General features: G+C 44.4%; 1 protein-coding gene across 6 annotated transcripts in view; it reads right to left on the bottom strand.

Moving 5' to 3' along the window:
* The window catches only part of ASPRV1 (aspartic peptidase, retroviral-like 1), a 212,607-nt gene that overhangs the window by 174,933 nt on the left and 22,186 nt on the right, over positions 1-15,488 (bottom strand). Inside the window, exon 3 of one of the 6 annotated variants that reach the window (XR_001307653.2) lies at positions 2,424-3,952. The exons of the other annotated variants lie outside the window; for them this stretch is intronic. The gene's annotated coding sequence lies outside the window, so the exon portion shown is untranslated. Of the gene's footprint in view, positions 1-2,423; positions 3,953-15,488 lie in introns of those variants that run through there. 6 annotated transcript variants of the gene reach the window in all.

The following is a 15,488-nucleotide window of genomic DNA, read 5'->3' as shown; positions in this document are numbered from 1 at the left end:
AATTAAAAAGCTGCCCCGGCGATTCTAATGTGCAATCACAGTTGAAAATTGCTGGGGTCAAAAAGTACATTTGTGCATATGGAGACTCTAAAAGGTGGGGCGGGGGGGAGGTGCAGTCAAGAAGAGGCCCAGCTGCCCTGGCGGAAGGGGTGGAATCCTGGGGGGCTGTAGGTATCCCTCCGGTCACAAGAGGAGAGATTCCTGCCTTGTTCTGCCCTTTGGTCAGGATCTGAATTCCTCTCCAACTTCCTGACTTAAACCACAGAGAGTTTCCCAGACAGAGAGACCGAGGGACCCCCGGAATGGCCATGGACGGCCAGGTTCAGGAATATGATAGTAATTATGGCAAACAATACAATTTCCTGCTTAAGAACCAAGCCCCCGGCCTGGTTCACTGCCTGTGCAGGTGCAGGAATGTGTGTGTGTGTGTGTGTGTGTGTTTCAGACTGCCTATTCAACTGAAAAACAAAAGTGGCTCTGAGACTGGAAGGGAGGCTGAACAAGTGACCAGGATGACTCATGCTGCTTGGCTGCAAAGGCCAGTAGGCTGCCCTCCCCACCCCCAGTGGGGCGGGACCTGGGCGGGAAGAGCAGCAGGTACAAGCGGCTCCTGTGAACTTCCCACCTGCCTCTGGATAGGCTGCCTTTTGGGTCAAACAAATATTTTTGTAAAAATTAAGGCAGAAAATGTAACTTTCCACTTACAGCCACAATTTTCTGGTGTTAAGTAGACAAGCTAAAACAAGGATGAAACCACAGGATCTCGCACAAGAATCCAGGTTTACAGTATTAGCCCCTGAATTGTGACATTTTTCAAAACAGGCTCAAGTTGGAACAAGAGAAGGGCTGCAGGTGTGGATGCCTCTGTGAGGAGGGGTCAGGAGGTAGGCACAGACCAGAAGAGTACATTTAATGGACACTTTCAACATGCAGGTTTGGGGACATGAAGGAGACATTGAACCTGTCTGTGCTGCCCAACATATAGCCACTGGCCACATATGGCTGGTGAGCACAGGAAATGTGGCTCCTCTGAATTAGAGATCAAATGCACAGCAGATTTGAAAGACATAGTACAAGGAAAAAAGTATAAAATAGATCATTAATAATTTATTAATATTTTATACTGACCCCAAGTTGAACTAATATTTGAATATATTAACTTTTTTATTAAAATTAACTTCACCTGTTTTATTTTACTTTTTAAGAAATTTATTTATTTATTTATTTATTTAGGGCCACATCTGTGGCAATATGGAGGTCCCTAGGCTAGGGGTCAAATCGGAGCTGCAGCTGCCAGCCTATGCCACAGCCACAGCAACTCAGGATCTGATCTGTTTGTAACCTACGCCACAGCTCACAACAATGCCAAATACTTAACCCACTGAGCAAGGCCAGGAATCAAACCCAAATCCTCATGGATTCTAGTCGGATTCGTTACCCCTGAGCCACAACAGGAACTCCTCATTTTACTTTTTAAAATGTAGCTTATTAAAAAAATTAAAATCACATCTGTGTCTTCCATGATATTTCTGTTGGACAATGCTGTCTACCCTATGCCCTTCATCCAATTTACTTTTTTTTTGGCTGCATCCGTGGAATGTGGAAGTTCCCAGGCCAGGGATCAAACCTGCACCACAGCTGCAACCAGAGCTACGGCAGTGACAACACCAGATTCCTAACCTGCTGTGCCATGAGGGAACTCCCCCAATGAACTTTTATTGGACACCTACTTTGCCCAAGGAAGTGTGAAAGTACAAAGCCACATAATGCTAATAATGACTCCAGTTTTGACAAGGCTGACTACTTGCCAGGCACTTTGCACTGATTTAGTAACTTGCCCTAGTTAAGAAAATGCATTAGCTTCCAGAACCCCCATTATTAGTCAATTGGCCAAACTGCCTGCTTGGCAGCAAAGACCTTAGTGTTTACTTGGGGTACATCACAGATGCCTGCCCTGACATAACAAAGGGGTTGTCACAGCAGAGAACACCCAAGTTAAAAACCCATTCTTAGGAACAAACTTTAAATGCTTTTTAACATGACTGAAGCACACAGCAATCGATCTACCTTCTCTTTCTCCAATTTTTAAATAAAGATTGACAATCTTTTTGGACATGCTGGCAGAGGAAGAGGTGACTCGGAGAAAGATCAGTGGTACACTACTTTGGCTGCCCAATGCAATCACTTAGGGTGCTTGGGGAAATCTGGCTGCCTGGGCCCCATCCTTAGACATTCTGATGTAATTAGTCTGGTTTGGGGTCTGGCTTTGGGGATTTTTAAAAGCTGCCCAGGGATGGGGGTGGAGGGGTGGTTCTAACATGCAGCCACAGAAGGGGACAGGGCCATAGAGTGTCTTAAAGGCTCAGCATTTTGACTTGGGCCCCTGAACTGGTTTTAAACATACTACTCCAGGGCACATTCTGTTCAGTTTTATTAATCTCTCAAGTTTTATTTATTGATGAATCTATACCCATATACTCACACACTAGTGGATGAAAACAGCAAGAGGTCATGGAAAGTACACTGGACATAAAGCCAAGAGAAGTTGCAACGAGTAGTAAATAAGCCCTAGAGATTTAATGCACAGTATAGTGAATATAGACAGCAATATAATAATCATCAAATTTACTGAGATGGAGTTCCCTTCGTGGCTCAGTGGTAACGAATCCGACTAGTATCCATGAGGACACAGGTTCGATCCCTGGCCTTGCTTATTAGGTTAAGGAGCCAGCATTGCAGTGAACTGTGGTGCAGGTCACAGATGCAGCTCGGATCCGGCATTGCTGTGGCTGTGGTGTTGACCGGCAGCTACAGCTCCGATTGGACCCCTAGCCTGGGAACCTCCCTATGCCACGGGTGTGGCCCTAAAAAGACAAAATTAAAAAATTTTACTGAGAGACTAGAACTTAATGGTCCAACCACTAAAAATAAAGGATAGTTATCATGACAGAGGTGCTAATTATTGCTACAATGGCAATCATATTACAATATAAAAATGCATCAAATTAACATGTTATATCCCCTAAATTTACACAATTACACAATATTATATATCAAATATATTTCAGGAAAAAAGTCAAGAGCACTCGTCTCCAGGTCTAGTCTGCCACTTCTGAGACCTCAATATCCCCATCTGTAAAATGAGTGGGTTGGCTTAGCTAGGCCTAAGGCACCTTCCAGTGTAGACATCCCAGAATTCTAGACTGAGGTCAGACTCTGCCTTAAACCTTATGTCTGATCCCCCAGCCAGAGAACAGGGCTGGTTCCTTGCTAGTGCAGATCCAGTCCTGCTGGCCATGCTGGAGACTTCACCTTTGAAATAGAAATTTCCACTTGCATCCTATCTTGCTTATCCTCACACTCCCTACCCCACCCCACCCCCATGCAAATCAGCCTGGGGAATCAGCTCTTGAAGAAACTTTGATCTCTTTATCTGAAGGCACAAAGATAGCATTGCAGCCTGCTGCCATGTGGAGGTGGCAAAGCTGGGAATGCTTCGCATTTTTCTAGCAAGTTTCATTCCTACCATATTCTCAGAGGGGGGAACCTTCCCCCAGCAAGGCCCTGGGAAACTAATGATGGAACTTAGGGAAGAACAAGGACAGGGTGGGAGGCAATCCTCTTTGAAAGGAAAAATCAGCGATTTCTGGTATGCAAAGATTTGAAAAATCCTTCATGTCATAGTCAGAAAGAACCAGAAGTGGGCTATGGACTGAGCTGTCTCACTGTATCCTTTTCTTCCCCCACCAATTAAAAAAAGAGAGAGAGAGAGAGAGAGAGCGTTCCCACTGTGGCACAACAGAATTGGTGGTGTCTCTGGAGCGCTGGGATGCAGGTTCGATCCTGGGCCAAGCACAGTTGGTTAAGGATCCAGCATTGTCACGGCAGTGTCTCAGGTCACTACTATGGCTTGGGTTTGATCTCTGACCTGGAACTAACACACGCTGCAGGCCTGGCCGAAAAACAAAAACAAAACGTTTTGGAGTTCCAGTCGTGGTGCAGCAGAAACGAATCTGATTAGGAACCATGGGGTTTCGGGTTCAATCCCTGGCCTCGCTCAGTGGGTTAAGGATCTGGCGTTGCCGTGAGCTGTGGTGTAGGCTGGCAGCTGTAGCTCCAATTAGACCCCTAGCCTGGGAACCTCCATATGTTGCAGGGGCGGCCCTAAAAATACAAAAGACAAAAAACAAAACAAAACAAAATATTTCATATATCCAAAGTACTTAGTGCAACAGGCCTCTTACTGAGCCTACAAGTCCTATTCTGACACCCTCTAGCCCACCACCTGTCTGCACTGCCACCAGGGCTTGCTCTCAAAAGCACATCTGACCATGATCCTCCCTAGTTTAGGATCAGTCTCCAATTCTACCCCACAGCCTCCATGAACAGTAGGAAATAAAACAAAATCTAAACTCTTCTCAGTGTCCTTTGAAGCCCTTCAAAATCTGGTTCCAGGCTATACTTTTATCTTATCTCCGAAAGATCTGAGCCTTTCTAAGGTTCTTCAGCTCACTGAACCTGTTGTTCTGCCATCCTGTGTGTCATACCAGCCTCTGGACAGCCATGAGATCCACCAGGAAGGACAGTGGCTGGTCACGCTGACTGTGTCCATCCTCCAGCACCCATCTCATTTCCTGGGACACAGGATCACTAAAGGTTCGATGCCTGAATGACCAACTAAATGAGCAACCATGTAAATTAAGGCCTTTGGATTGGACAATTTCTCAATTATCTTCCAGGGCTAGCTCTCTTCCCCAGGGCAGAGCTTGAAACTGCTTAGAACTTGACCCATTTCATACTAAAGGTCACTATAATTTCCAATCAAGAAAAACAGAGACAAGTGGCCTGACAAAGGGTTTAAAAGGTTTTTGTTTATTTTTACTAAAGCGTAAAAATGTTTAGGTGATCCTACGATTGCATAACAATATGAATGTACTTGGAGTTCCCCTTGTGGCCCAGTGGGTTAAGAACCCAACTAGTATCCATGAGGATGCTGGTTTGATCCCTGGCCTTGCTCAGTGAGTTAAGGATCTGGCATTGCTCTGAGCTGTGGTATGGGTGGTAGATGTAGCTTGGATCCCATGTAGCTCTGGTTGTGGCATAGGCCGGCAGCTGTAGCTCTGATTCAACCCCTCGCCTGGGAACTTCCATATGCTGCAAGTGTGGCCCTAAAATAAATAAATACATACATACATACATAAAAGATTAAATAGCAAACTTTAAGTTATGTGTCTTTCACCACAAATTTTTTAGGACCATCTGAATGTTCAGTTCTACAGCCATGCCCCTAGTCGTCTGTCAGTGAGACCTTAAGGCACTCAAACAAAAATTTTGAGTAGGAAAAATATTAAGACCTTTAAAGAAAATGGAGAAAGAGACAATTCCTGGTTTAATAAAATGTTCAAATGCAGTGATACTCAAAGTACCCTAATATCACTAATTTCCAGAAGCTTCAACCATCTATCTATCCTGCAACCCAAGACTAGGAAGTAAGCAAAAATAGCCTCTGAGTGACCACAATAAATGTCACTAGACTAATTAAAGAACTGATTTTATGAGATGGGTGATCTCCACCTCCCGGTCAAAGAAGTGTAGGCTCAGAAAGGGTAACTAGCCTTAAATGTTTACAGCTGGTCAGCTAAAGAACCAAGATTCAAGACTACCCTGGGTGTGGAAAGATTGTAAAAAGAAAAAAAACAAATTTCATGCTTTTCCCACTTCACCATGCCTCTGCCTCTTCGATACTATATTTATAACTTTTCTTGTTTCTTTGGTTTTTATTTTGTTTTGCATTTACTGATTATACTCCAGTTAAAATTATAAAATATTGGTATATTCCCTGTGCTGTACAATATGTCCTTGTAGCTTATTTTATACACAGTAGTTTTTGTTTTCATTTTGAGTCCTCCCAAAATAACTTTGATTACTGATCAAAATGGACTTTATTGGAAGGAGACTGCAGAACTCAGTCTCAGAGAACTGAAGGAATGGCTAACACATAGGAGCTGGCAGGAACTGGGCAGCTAGGGACCTTCTCTCCAGAATGCAGTGGTTCATGTGACACATACCCAAGCTTGCCAGGCTTGGAGACTCTCTGTTCAGGTTTCAAATTCCCACGAGGGAGAATCTGGTTTGCCTGCCTAGGTCAGGTGCCTACAGCCCTATCAAGCAGCTCTGCCCAGGGAAATTGAGGACTGGATTCCAGACTTGGCCGCTGGGGCTCATCCAAGGTGTTGCTCTTCCCAGAGAAGGGGGAAGCCCCCAGGGGCCAGGTAGACACTCAAGTGTGTCCCCAGAAGGAAATTCTCTGGGGGGAGGGAAGAAGGCAACAGGAGTGCCCTGGCACCCCAGAGGCTGCTATGGAAATGCCTTGAGCTATAAATTCAGCCTATGTTTTGCATATTGTTGCATTCAGTTTCATCATTTTCCAGAGTTAACAAACTTCGGCAGCATATCCTCAATTTTGACATCAGTGGACCCATGAAAGTGTTTAAACTCATCTTACTTGAACCAAGGTGGCTACTCTAGAGCCTGCTTTCCAAAGGCACCCTTGGGGATGTAGTGGGTCAGAGGGCTACTCAAGGCAGGGAGAAAGAAAGACCTACCATCTAGAAAGCTCAGAGCTGCCTGGATGGCAGGCTGTGCTCACTCTCTATCAACCCTGAAGGTGTTCGGAAGAAGAAAATTAAAATGAATGCCATGCATTTGATACCTTTTAGCTGTGCATTTAGACTCACTGCATAGAAACCTGCCCCCACGCAGCCAGTCCCATCAAGCAATAACCAGAGGTGCCTGGTCTAAATTCTAAAATTCATTTAAGGCTATTAAAACCATTAACTCTAACTCAAGTTCAGCTCATAGGCACAAATAACTAACCAAATTAAATGATCGGTAGTTCAGCCAGGCTTTCAGAGTCAGGAAGGCCTGTGTGTGAATCCACAGCAGCCAACTACCCCTGCACAGCCCCTTACTGCTATTTCAATTGCACTTCTCTACAATCCTCAGGAAGCTGCTATTATTACAGCTATTTATGGATGAGAAAAATGAGGCACAGAGGCGTTTTTAACTTGGCCTACTACAGAATACTGGGAAACCCCAGACAGAATGAGGATTTGAATTCAGGTCTTCTGATCCCAAATCCTAGGCTGACCTGTCTTCTCAGTACTTTCTAGTGGATTCATCATGTCTTTATTCCCTTCACGTCATCAGTCTCCATCTAGAATATGTTACCTAATGACTCTCCACATTTACAAAGTAAGAGTGGCTTCTCCCTGCCAGTGTACCTTTAAAGAATGCATCGGATTAGTTTCTCTGCCCAAGAAAATAGTGTCACCCTTTTCTTGGGCTCTAATTGCAAGAACAGCTGAGCTGGAGCAGATCCTGCTGACCATTTGTTGCCAAATTCCGGATTATACAGTAGACAAGAGGAGTTTTCTAGGACTACGTTAAAGTGAGTAGAGTTAGGGTGAGGATTTCAGGGCCATAGAAGTAAAAAGAACCTTATTCTAAACCTCAGGAATGAAATCCAAAACCAGTTTTTGCTTCTGCCTGTTAGACGTCAATCAAAGCTTAGTTCAGCCTCAGTGCTGATACACAAACTCTTCAGTGTTCTTTATGGATTGAGAATTGTCTGGCCTCTCCATCACCACTTGGTGTGGGAGATGAGTGAAAGTGGAATGGCAGTGGGTAAGATTTGAGGAGAGAGAAAATCTGCCTCTTCATGGTTCTGATATGTGTTTTGCAAACCCTGGGACAGGCTTAACAACCCATCAAACCCCACTGATGGGGTTAAGTCAATTTACTGAGTCAAGAATGATGATTTTTTTCATTTGTTTGTTTAAATGAAAGAGAAGAGAATTAGTTAAACAGGAAATAGACTACATCACATGTAGTTAGGGTAAGTAATGTTTCATGAAATATTCTAAAATAATTTTTTTAAGTAAATATCCTCATGCGTAGTGGCTTGCAATGTTAAAAAAAAAATTTTTTTGGCCTCATGTGGAAGCTCCCAGGCCAGGGATTGAACCCAAGCCACAGCAGCAGCCTAAGCTGTTGCAGTGACAACACCAGATCTCTAGCCCACTGCTCCACAAGAAAACTCCTATAAAATGTATTTTTTACAAGTCACAGTAAAAAACAAAAATGAAAACAAAAACAAAAAACAAGATTGAAAGCCACTGGCGAGGTGGATTGAGAGCTGGAATGCCCAGGGTTATAATCCTCTCCACTTAATACTAGGTCTCAGCTGTCAGGGAATATCATGGGAGCTATTTAAAACTTGCCACCTAGAAGCATGAAACCAAAACCAAAAGCTTCAAAGAAGAAACTTGTTGTGAAAAGGCATCTACATTTTCTACAGTAAAAAGCATAAAACAGAAATGAAAAGTAAAAAAATTTAAAAAACACCTGCACACGTATTTCATAGTAAATGTTCTTAATATAAAAATGAATATACTAATACATTGTAAATCAACTATACGTCAATAGAATAATTTTTTTTTTTTTTTTGCCATTTCTTGGGCCGCTTCCGTGGCATATGGAGGTTCCCAGGCTAGGGGTCCAATTGGAGCTGTAGCCGCCGGCCTATGCCAGAGCCATAGCAACACAGGATCCGAGCCAAGTCTGCGACCTACACCACAGCCCACAGCAACGCTGGATCCTTAACACACTGAGCAAGGGCAGGGATCGAACCCGCAACCTCATGGTTCCTAGTTGGATTCGTTAACCACTGTGCCACGACGGGAACTCCCAATAAAATAAATTTTTAAAAATGATTATAAATGAAAAGAAAAAGTCTAACTATCCCAATAGAAGGAAAAAGGGTAAAGGCAAATCATTTATTTTTCATATTTTTGTTGAAGTATAGTTGATTTACAATGTGTTAATTTCTGCTGTACAGCAAAGTGGTTCAGTTACTCATATATATAAACACATTTTTTTTTTTTAGGGTCGCTCCCCTGGCATATGAAGATTCCCAGGCTAGGAGTCTAACTGGGGCTACAGCTGCCGGCCTATGCCACAGCCACAGCAATGCCAGATCCAAGACCTGTCTGCAACTTACGCCACAGCTCATGGTAATGACATATGGTTAACCTGCTGAGCGAGGCCAGGGATCGAACCCATAACCTCATGGTTCCTAGTCAGATTCATTTCCGCTGCGCCACAATGGGAACTCCAATACATTTTTTTCTAAAAATATTCTTTTGTGTGTGTGTGTGTTTTTAGGGCCACACTCATGGCATATGGAGTTCTCAAGCTAGCGGTCTAATCAGAGCTACAGCTGCCGGCCTACACCACAGCCACAGCAATGCCAGATCTGAGCCGCATCTTCGACTTACACCATAGCTCACAGCAACACCTGATCCTTAACCCACTGAGCAAGGCCAGGGATCAAACCCACAACCTCATGGTTCCTAGTCTGATTGTTTCTGCTGAGCCACAGCGGGAACTTCTAAAAATATTCTTTTCCATTATGGCTTATTATGGGATATTGAATATGGTTAGTTCCTTGTACTATAGTGACCTTGTTACCTATCCATTCTTCATTTAATAGTTTGCATCTTTTAACCCCAAACTCCCACCCCATCCCTCCCCTACTCCCACTCCTCCTTGACAACCACAATTCTTTTCTCTGTCTGTGAGTCTGTTTCTGTTTAATAGATAAGTACATTTGCGTCATATTAAATCATTAAAAAAAGGGAAAGAGATGAAAAGATGTACAACTTCACCAATAATGTTAATTAAAACAAAATATCATTTTTTTCATCCTCCCAATATTTTAAAAATACCCAGTTTTGTCAAGGATGTAAGAATATAAAAGGCATTGCATACAGCTGGTGGGACTATAATTATATAAGCTGGAGGAAAAACTGGCAATCCACACCAGAAGCCTTGAAAATCATGTACCCTTTGACTCAATAATTCCTCTTCAAATAATTCATCTCGAGGAAACAATCATGGGTGTGTTCGAGGTTGCCTACAATAGTAAAAACTTGAAAAACACCCTAAACTGTCCAACAATAGGAGTGTTATGATCTCTTTGTGTATAAAAAAGTAAAATAAATTTTAAAAATAAATAAATAAGTACATGCGCAGCAGTTTCCTAGTAAAGACCAGCTTGGGCTTAGAGTTTGGGCCTTCTAAGGGGCTGGAACTCCATCGGGAGTTCATTTTCCTGCGCTGACAACAGGTGATGGCAGGAGGAAGGAGGAGTTAGGGGAACACAGGACTAAGGGCCAGGAAAGACAGACAATGGGCCTATTGAATATCAATGGACTGAGAGGTTTGAGACAGAAGCAGTTTTCTTGAGGGACTTTGGTGAGACTTTAAGTCGGGGCTTGGGATCAACAAAAAAAGATATCATAGGTGTGGTGGTGAGAACTCTCCTGGAAAAAAGTAAAGCCAGTAAGAGAGTACAGGGAGTGTGGGAGACTGAGGACTTTGCAGGTTTATTCAGGTCAGGAGAAGACCCTGATAATGAATTGATATTTGTCAGAGACAAGAAGGGAAGGTGAGAACTACTAAAGGGGTCTAGACAGGAGTTCCCTCATGGCTCAGGGAGTTAAAACACCCAATGTTGTCACTACTGTGGCTCTGGTTACAGCTGTGGGGACGTTGGATCTCTGGCGCAGGAACTTCAGCATACTGCAGATACAGCCAAAAAAACTTTCGTCTTTTTTTTTTTTCTTTTCTTTTTTTTTTTTTTTTTTTTTTTTTTTTTAGGGCCGCACCCATGGCATAAGGAGGTTCCAGGCTAGGGGTTGCCTACACCATAGCCACAGCATCGCCAGATCCAAGCTGTGTCTGACCCACACCACAGCTAACGGCAACACTGGATCCTTAATCCACTGAGCAAGGCCAGGGATTGAACCTTCGTCCTCATGGATGCTAGTCAGATTTGTTTCCACTGAGCCACGACAGGATCTCCAAAAATTTTTTAAAATGGAATCTAGGCAGAGGGAACAGCAAGTGCAAAGGCCCTGAGGCGCACACATTGGGACCACACCTCACCCCAAGTGAATCAGACTGTCTATACACAGATAGTTCATAATATCTCTTAAACACTCCCCAGGAAACTCTAACCAGGGTTGAAAACTACTATTCTAGGTTGGAATAGGTTATAGGAGACTTCCATTCTTTTTTAATCATTATTTTCCAAAATGAGAGGATATTTTAAACAAATCTTCTCCCCTCCCATACTCTGGGATATAAAATGTGGGTAAGCCATAAGGCTTTTTTTTTTTTTTTTTTTTTTTTTTTTTTTTTTTTTGCCACATCTGCAGCATGTGGAAGTTCCCAGGCTAGGGAGAGAACCCTCACCATAGAAGCAACCTGAACCACTGCAGTGACAATCCTTAATCCCTGGCACCAGGAGGGAATCCCACAGGGCTTTATTTTAATGAATGATATCCCCACTTGCCAAATTCCTACCATCCTTCCATAGCCAGCATAAATGCTACCTTCTTTCTGGAGTGCCTTGAGCTTCCCCCACCACCTGTAATGGCTCATTTTTGCCCACCCCTGTGGCCTTTTTCTTTTTGGAGTTTAGTATTTGTATGTGAAGCCTATGTTTTGGCTAGAGGGAGTTGCTGTAACCCTGGAAGCGGTGAAAGCGGGCCCTTGGAAGTTCTATTGCGTGAAGGCCAGAGTCCAGTTGGAAGGAGCGGTGGGGAGACCACCTGGAACATCAGGCAGGGGGACACAGACAGGCTGAAGGCTGGCCCTGGATCTGGGACACGCTGTGGCCTCCCCTGAGGCACTGGGCTCCTGGTACATCCATCCTGAATCCCTGACTCTGGGGAGGCAAGGAATGAGTTACATGTGTAAGACTGAGGCCCTGGAATGTGTCCCAAGTTCTCTGGCACCAGGTGCCCCATTCAGAGGCCTAATAAAATGCTATGAAAAGAGGTGGGAGAAGCCTCATCCCCTCTTACTCCTCCTCTCCGCTATTTAGTATCCTGCTTTCTTAATTTTCATGTCAAATTATGACTAGTTTCCCATGTCATTAAACATTTTTTGAAAATATAATTTTGATGACCACATATAATTACCATTAACTAACCATCCTTTATCATTTCTCCATGGTTTAAAATTTAGAGTATTTTTAGCTTTTAGTATTATATTTAATACCACATATTTGACCTAAAAGGAAGAATTACAATGCAGTCCCCAAATTTTGAGACTGCAACCAAGAAGAAAAGCTCTTTCATTTTCCAAAGATTACCCCACTTTTTTAAAAAAAAATTCTGATTTGGAAAGGCAATCACTCTTGCCAGCATCTGAGTAATATTTATATCTACTATTATAATTTACATCTGTATATAGCTTTACAGTTGACAAAGCACTTTCTCAAATATCATCCAATTGATATAACAACTACTATGAAACAGGTCGTTATTCCCATTTTACTTTTGGGGAAACTGAGGCTCAGAAAGGCTATGGGAAGAGTTCAAAATAACAATTACTGAGTGTCAGAGCTAAAACTTGGGTCCAGATCTCGGGACTCCTAAAACTATAACCTCTACCATGTACAAAGTATTATGCTAGGGGGAGTAGGAGAGAGGTAGACAACAGTAGAAGAAGGACAAAGGTGGAACAACTCTACAAGGCAGAGTGGTCAGGCCATTAATGAGATAAAGTGCTACCGACAGTGGCCTTACAAGGATAAAGTGGTTCCTCTTATTGGAGGACATTGCCAAGACTTTTTGAGAAAAACAATTAAAAGTCAGGTCTTCAAGGATGAGTAGATTTGGGGTATTTAGAATAAGGAGGGCTTTCCAGAGGCCCTGTTAGAGGGAAAGTAAAGTGTGGCTGATTGGGGAAAGGACCAGACAGGGAGCAGGAGATGGGGTGGGGCTGGAAGGAATGGAATGGTAATTGTAGCCTCACAGAGGCTAGAGCCAGATAGGGCCTTAGAGCTCATCTGGTGAGGAAACCAGAGATGGGGAGGAATTTGCAGTACCAGGCAAGGAAAAGGCAGGGTCTCTATTCTACCCTGGCCTCTGGTCGCCCAGACCAGTGCTCCTTCCATGCAACAAACTTTATCAATTTGCCAAAACTAAGAGGCCATCTCCTTGGCACAGTATTTGCTATGGCTTCCTGGATCAAAGACTAGCAGCAGGATGAGGGATTAGTGTCAGAGCCTGGGAGACAGCCAGGAAGCTACTGCAGTGGCCTGGCAAGGTGACAGATGAAACCCGAAGAAGGAGGAGTGGTAGGAACAAAGAGGAGGGATCAGAGAAATAAATACTGCAAAGGTCACACTGCCAGGACCCAGCACTTGATCTGATAATGGGAGGCAATCTAGAGGAAGGGACTGGACCTGAGTTTCCAGCCCTTCAGAGAAGGCAGCTTCAGTCATGTGAGAAGAGCCCAAGGGGAGAGGGGGTGAGAAGTCGGTGAGGAGCAAGAAGGGGCAGGTAGTTTCTCTAAGTCCTGTGGCATTGAAGAGCAGTCCCCTCCTCTGGCTACTGTTTGTGCAAGATACATACATCGCTATAATTCTTCTGGAAAAACACACAAGGCAGTGGTATTAGTCAGGGCTTTGGGAGAGGAAAATGGGTGGTTAGCAGACACGAGTCTGTTGTCTCTCCGTTTTATATTAATTATACCTTTGGATTATGAACCATGGCCATGTAATATCTAATAGCAAAATAATTAGAAAAAAGTTTTTCAAGTTGTATAGAAAATGGAAGGAAAGAAGTAGGAAATACCACAAGGAACAAACAGACTATTTTTTTTCATTAGGAAGGGGAGACTTGAGCACCTTGGGAGGATGAAATTGAAAATGTGAGGGGGAGGGGTTAGGTGAAACCCGGCCAGAAGGAGGAGGAGAGAGCTCTGAGGCTCAGGAGGAAGTTAGTCTTGCAAGGGAGGAGAAAAGACCTTCAGCAGAAAAAGGGTGGAAAGGAGGAAAATGGAGGGAGGTCGCCGGCGGATCCCACCTCTGACAGCAGGCATGATGAAGTGACAGACACCCGGCAGGCTAGCAAAATGCTCCTGGGTCTTGGGGATAAGGACCTCTCAGACCTCACTGGTGAAAGCGGGAATTGTTCTCGCCCTGGGGGCTCCCTATTCAAGGGAGCACCGTTTGTGGTGATAAAACACAGGAAACAAAGGAAAGGGCGTGAACAACAGAATTATTGAGTAAACCGAGGTGCCTTCATGCCAAGGATTAATACTCAGCCATTATTAGAGTGAATCCCTGCCGGGATTTGGGGTTTCCATGATGTACTAGAAAACCAAGATGCAGAGTGGTGTATACTATTATGATGCCATTTTGGAAAACAAAAGATGCCGTGTGTGTGTGTGTGTGTGTGTGTGTGTGTGTGTGTGTGTGTGTGTTTGATTTGTCGTGGTCATGGGGAAAATCACTGAAGTACATAGGTTAATACTGGGAGAGTGGAAGATGAAGGAAGAAGGGGGAGAAATCCTTCCTACTTACACAGTAAAAATGAGCAAGTGCAAGACAAAAGCAGAAACCACCTAGGACCCAGGATCGGCGATAAAGACCCTGAGGCAAGGAGTCCAGGGCGCAGGAGCAGTAGCACCAGACGAATGGGAGCGCCCACTGGTTATTTCCAACTCGTGGGCGTCTGTGCCGGCGCGAGGCGCGCGGCCGGGGCTTCCTCTGGGCTCTTTGTTGAGGAGGACGGGGAGAGAGGAGAGCGCGCTGCGCCGCCAGCGCTTGCGGAAGGGCAAGGGAGGAGGCGCGGGCGGGGACTGGGTTCCTGCCAAGCGTCGGCCCTGGCCGGGCGCCCCGGCCCGCGTTCTCTCGGGGGCGGCGCTCCCCCGCTTGGACCCGCGCTTCCGGGTCCGGGACAAAGACGCCCGCGCGCCTGCCACGCACCCCCGCCGCCGGCCTTCTGGCCCCCTCTCCTCCAGCCGCTGCCCCGCTCCCCTCCAGCAGCCCTTTGCTCCGCACCCCTTTTGTTTTTAATCCCTCCAGTTTCCCCGCTCCCACCCCACCCCACTCCCGCCCTTCAGCTCCTCGTGACTTCTTATCTACTCGCGGTCTCTACAAATTTGCTCTTCTGTATAACTCATGGAGGGAATCGCACATATTTGGCCTTTTGCGTCAGGTTTACTTTGTTTAGCATGATGTTTTCAGGATCCACCCATGTTGTAACATCTGAGAACTTCATTCCTTTCATTATATATATATATGTATATATATATATATATATATATATTTTTTTGCGGTAAAATGTAGGTAACCTAAAATTTACGAATTTAACCAAATTAAGTGTACCGTTCAGTGACATTAAAGTACGTTCACATGGTTGTGCAACCATGGCCACTGTCCATCTCCAGAACTTTTCTGTCATCCCCAACTGAAAATTTGTACCCATTAAACAGTAACTCCGACCTTTATGGGGTGTCTGCAATGGTTGTGTTCCGTCTTTGGGGACTTGAGGGAGACAAAGCCATACACTGAAGAAGACTGATGTAGATGACAAGGATGCCAAAAATCATCCTTGGTCATAGGA

The sequence above is a fragment of the Sus scrofa genome, chromosome 3 (assembly GCF_000003025.6).
Source record: "Sus scrofa isolate TJ Tabasco breed Duroc chromosome 3, Sscrofa11.1, whole genome shotgun sequence".
In the NCBI taxonomy this organism is placed as follows: Eukaryota; Metazoa; Chordata; class Mammalia; order Artiodactyla; family Suidae; genus Sus; species Sus scrofa.
Note: the sequence above shows the minus strand (reverse complement) of the source record. Positions and strands in the feature narration are given on the sequence as shown.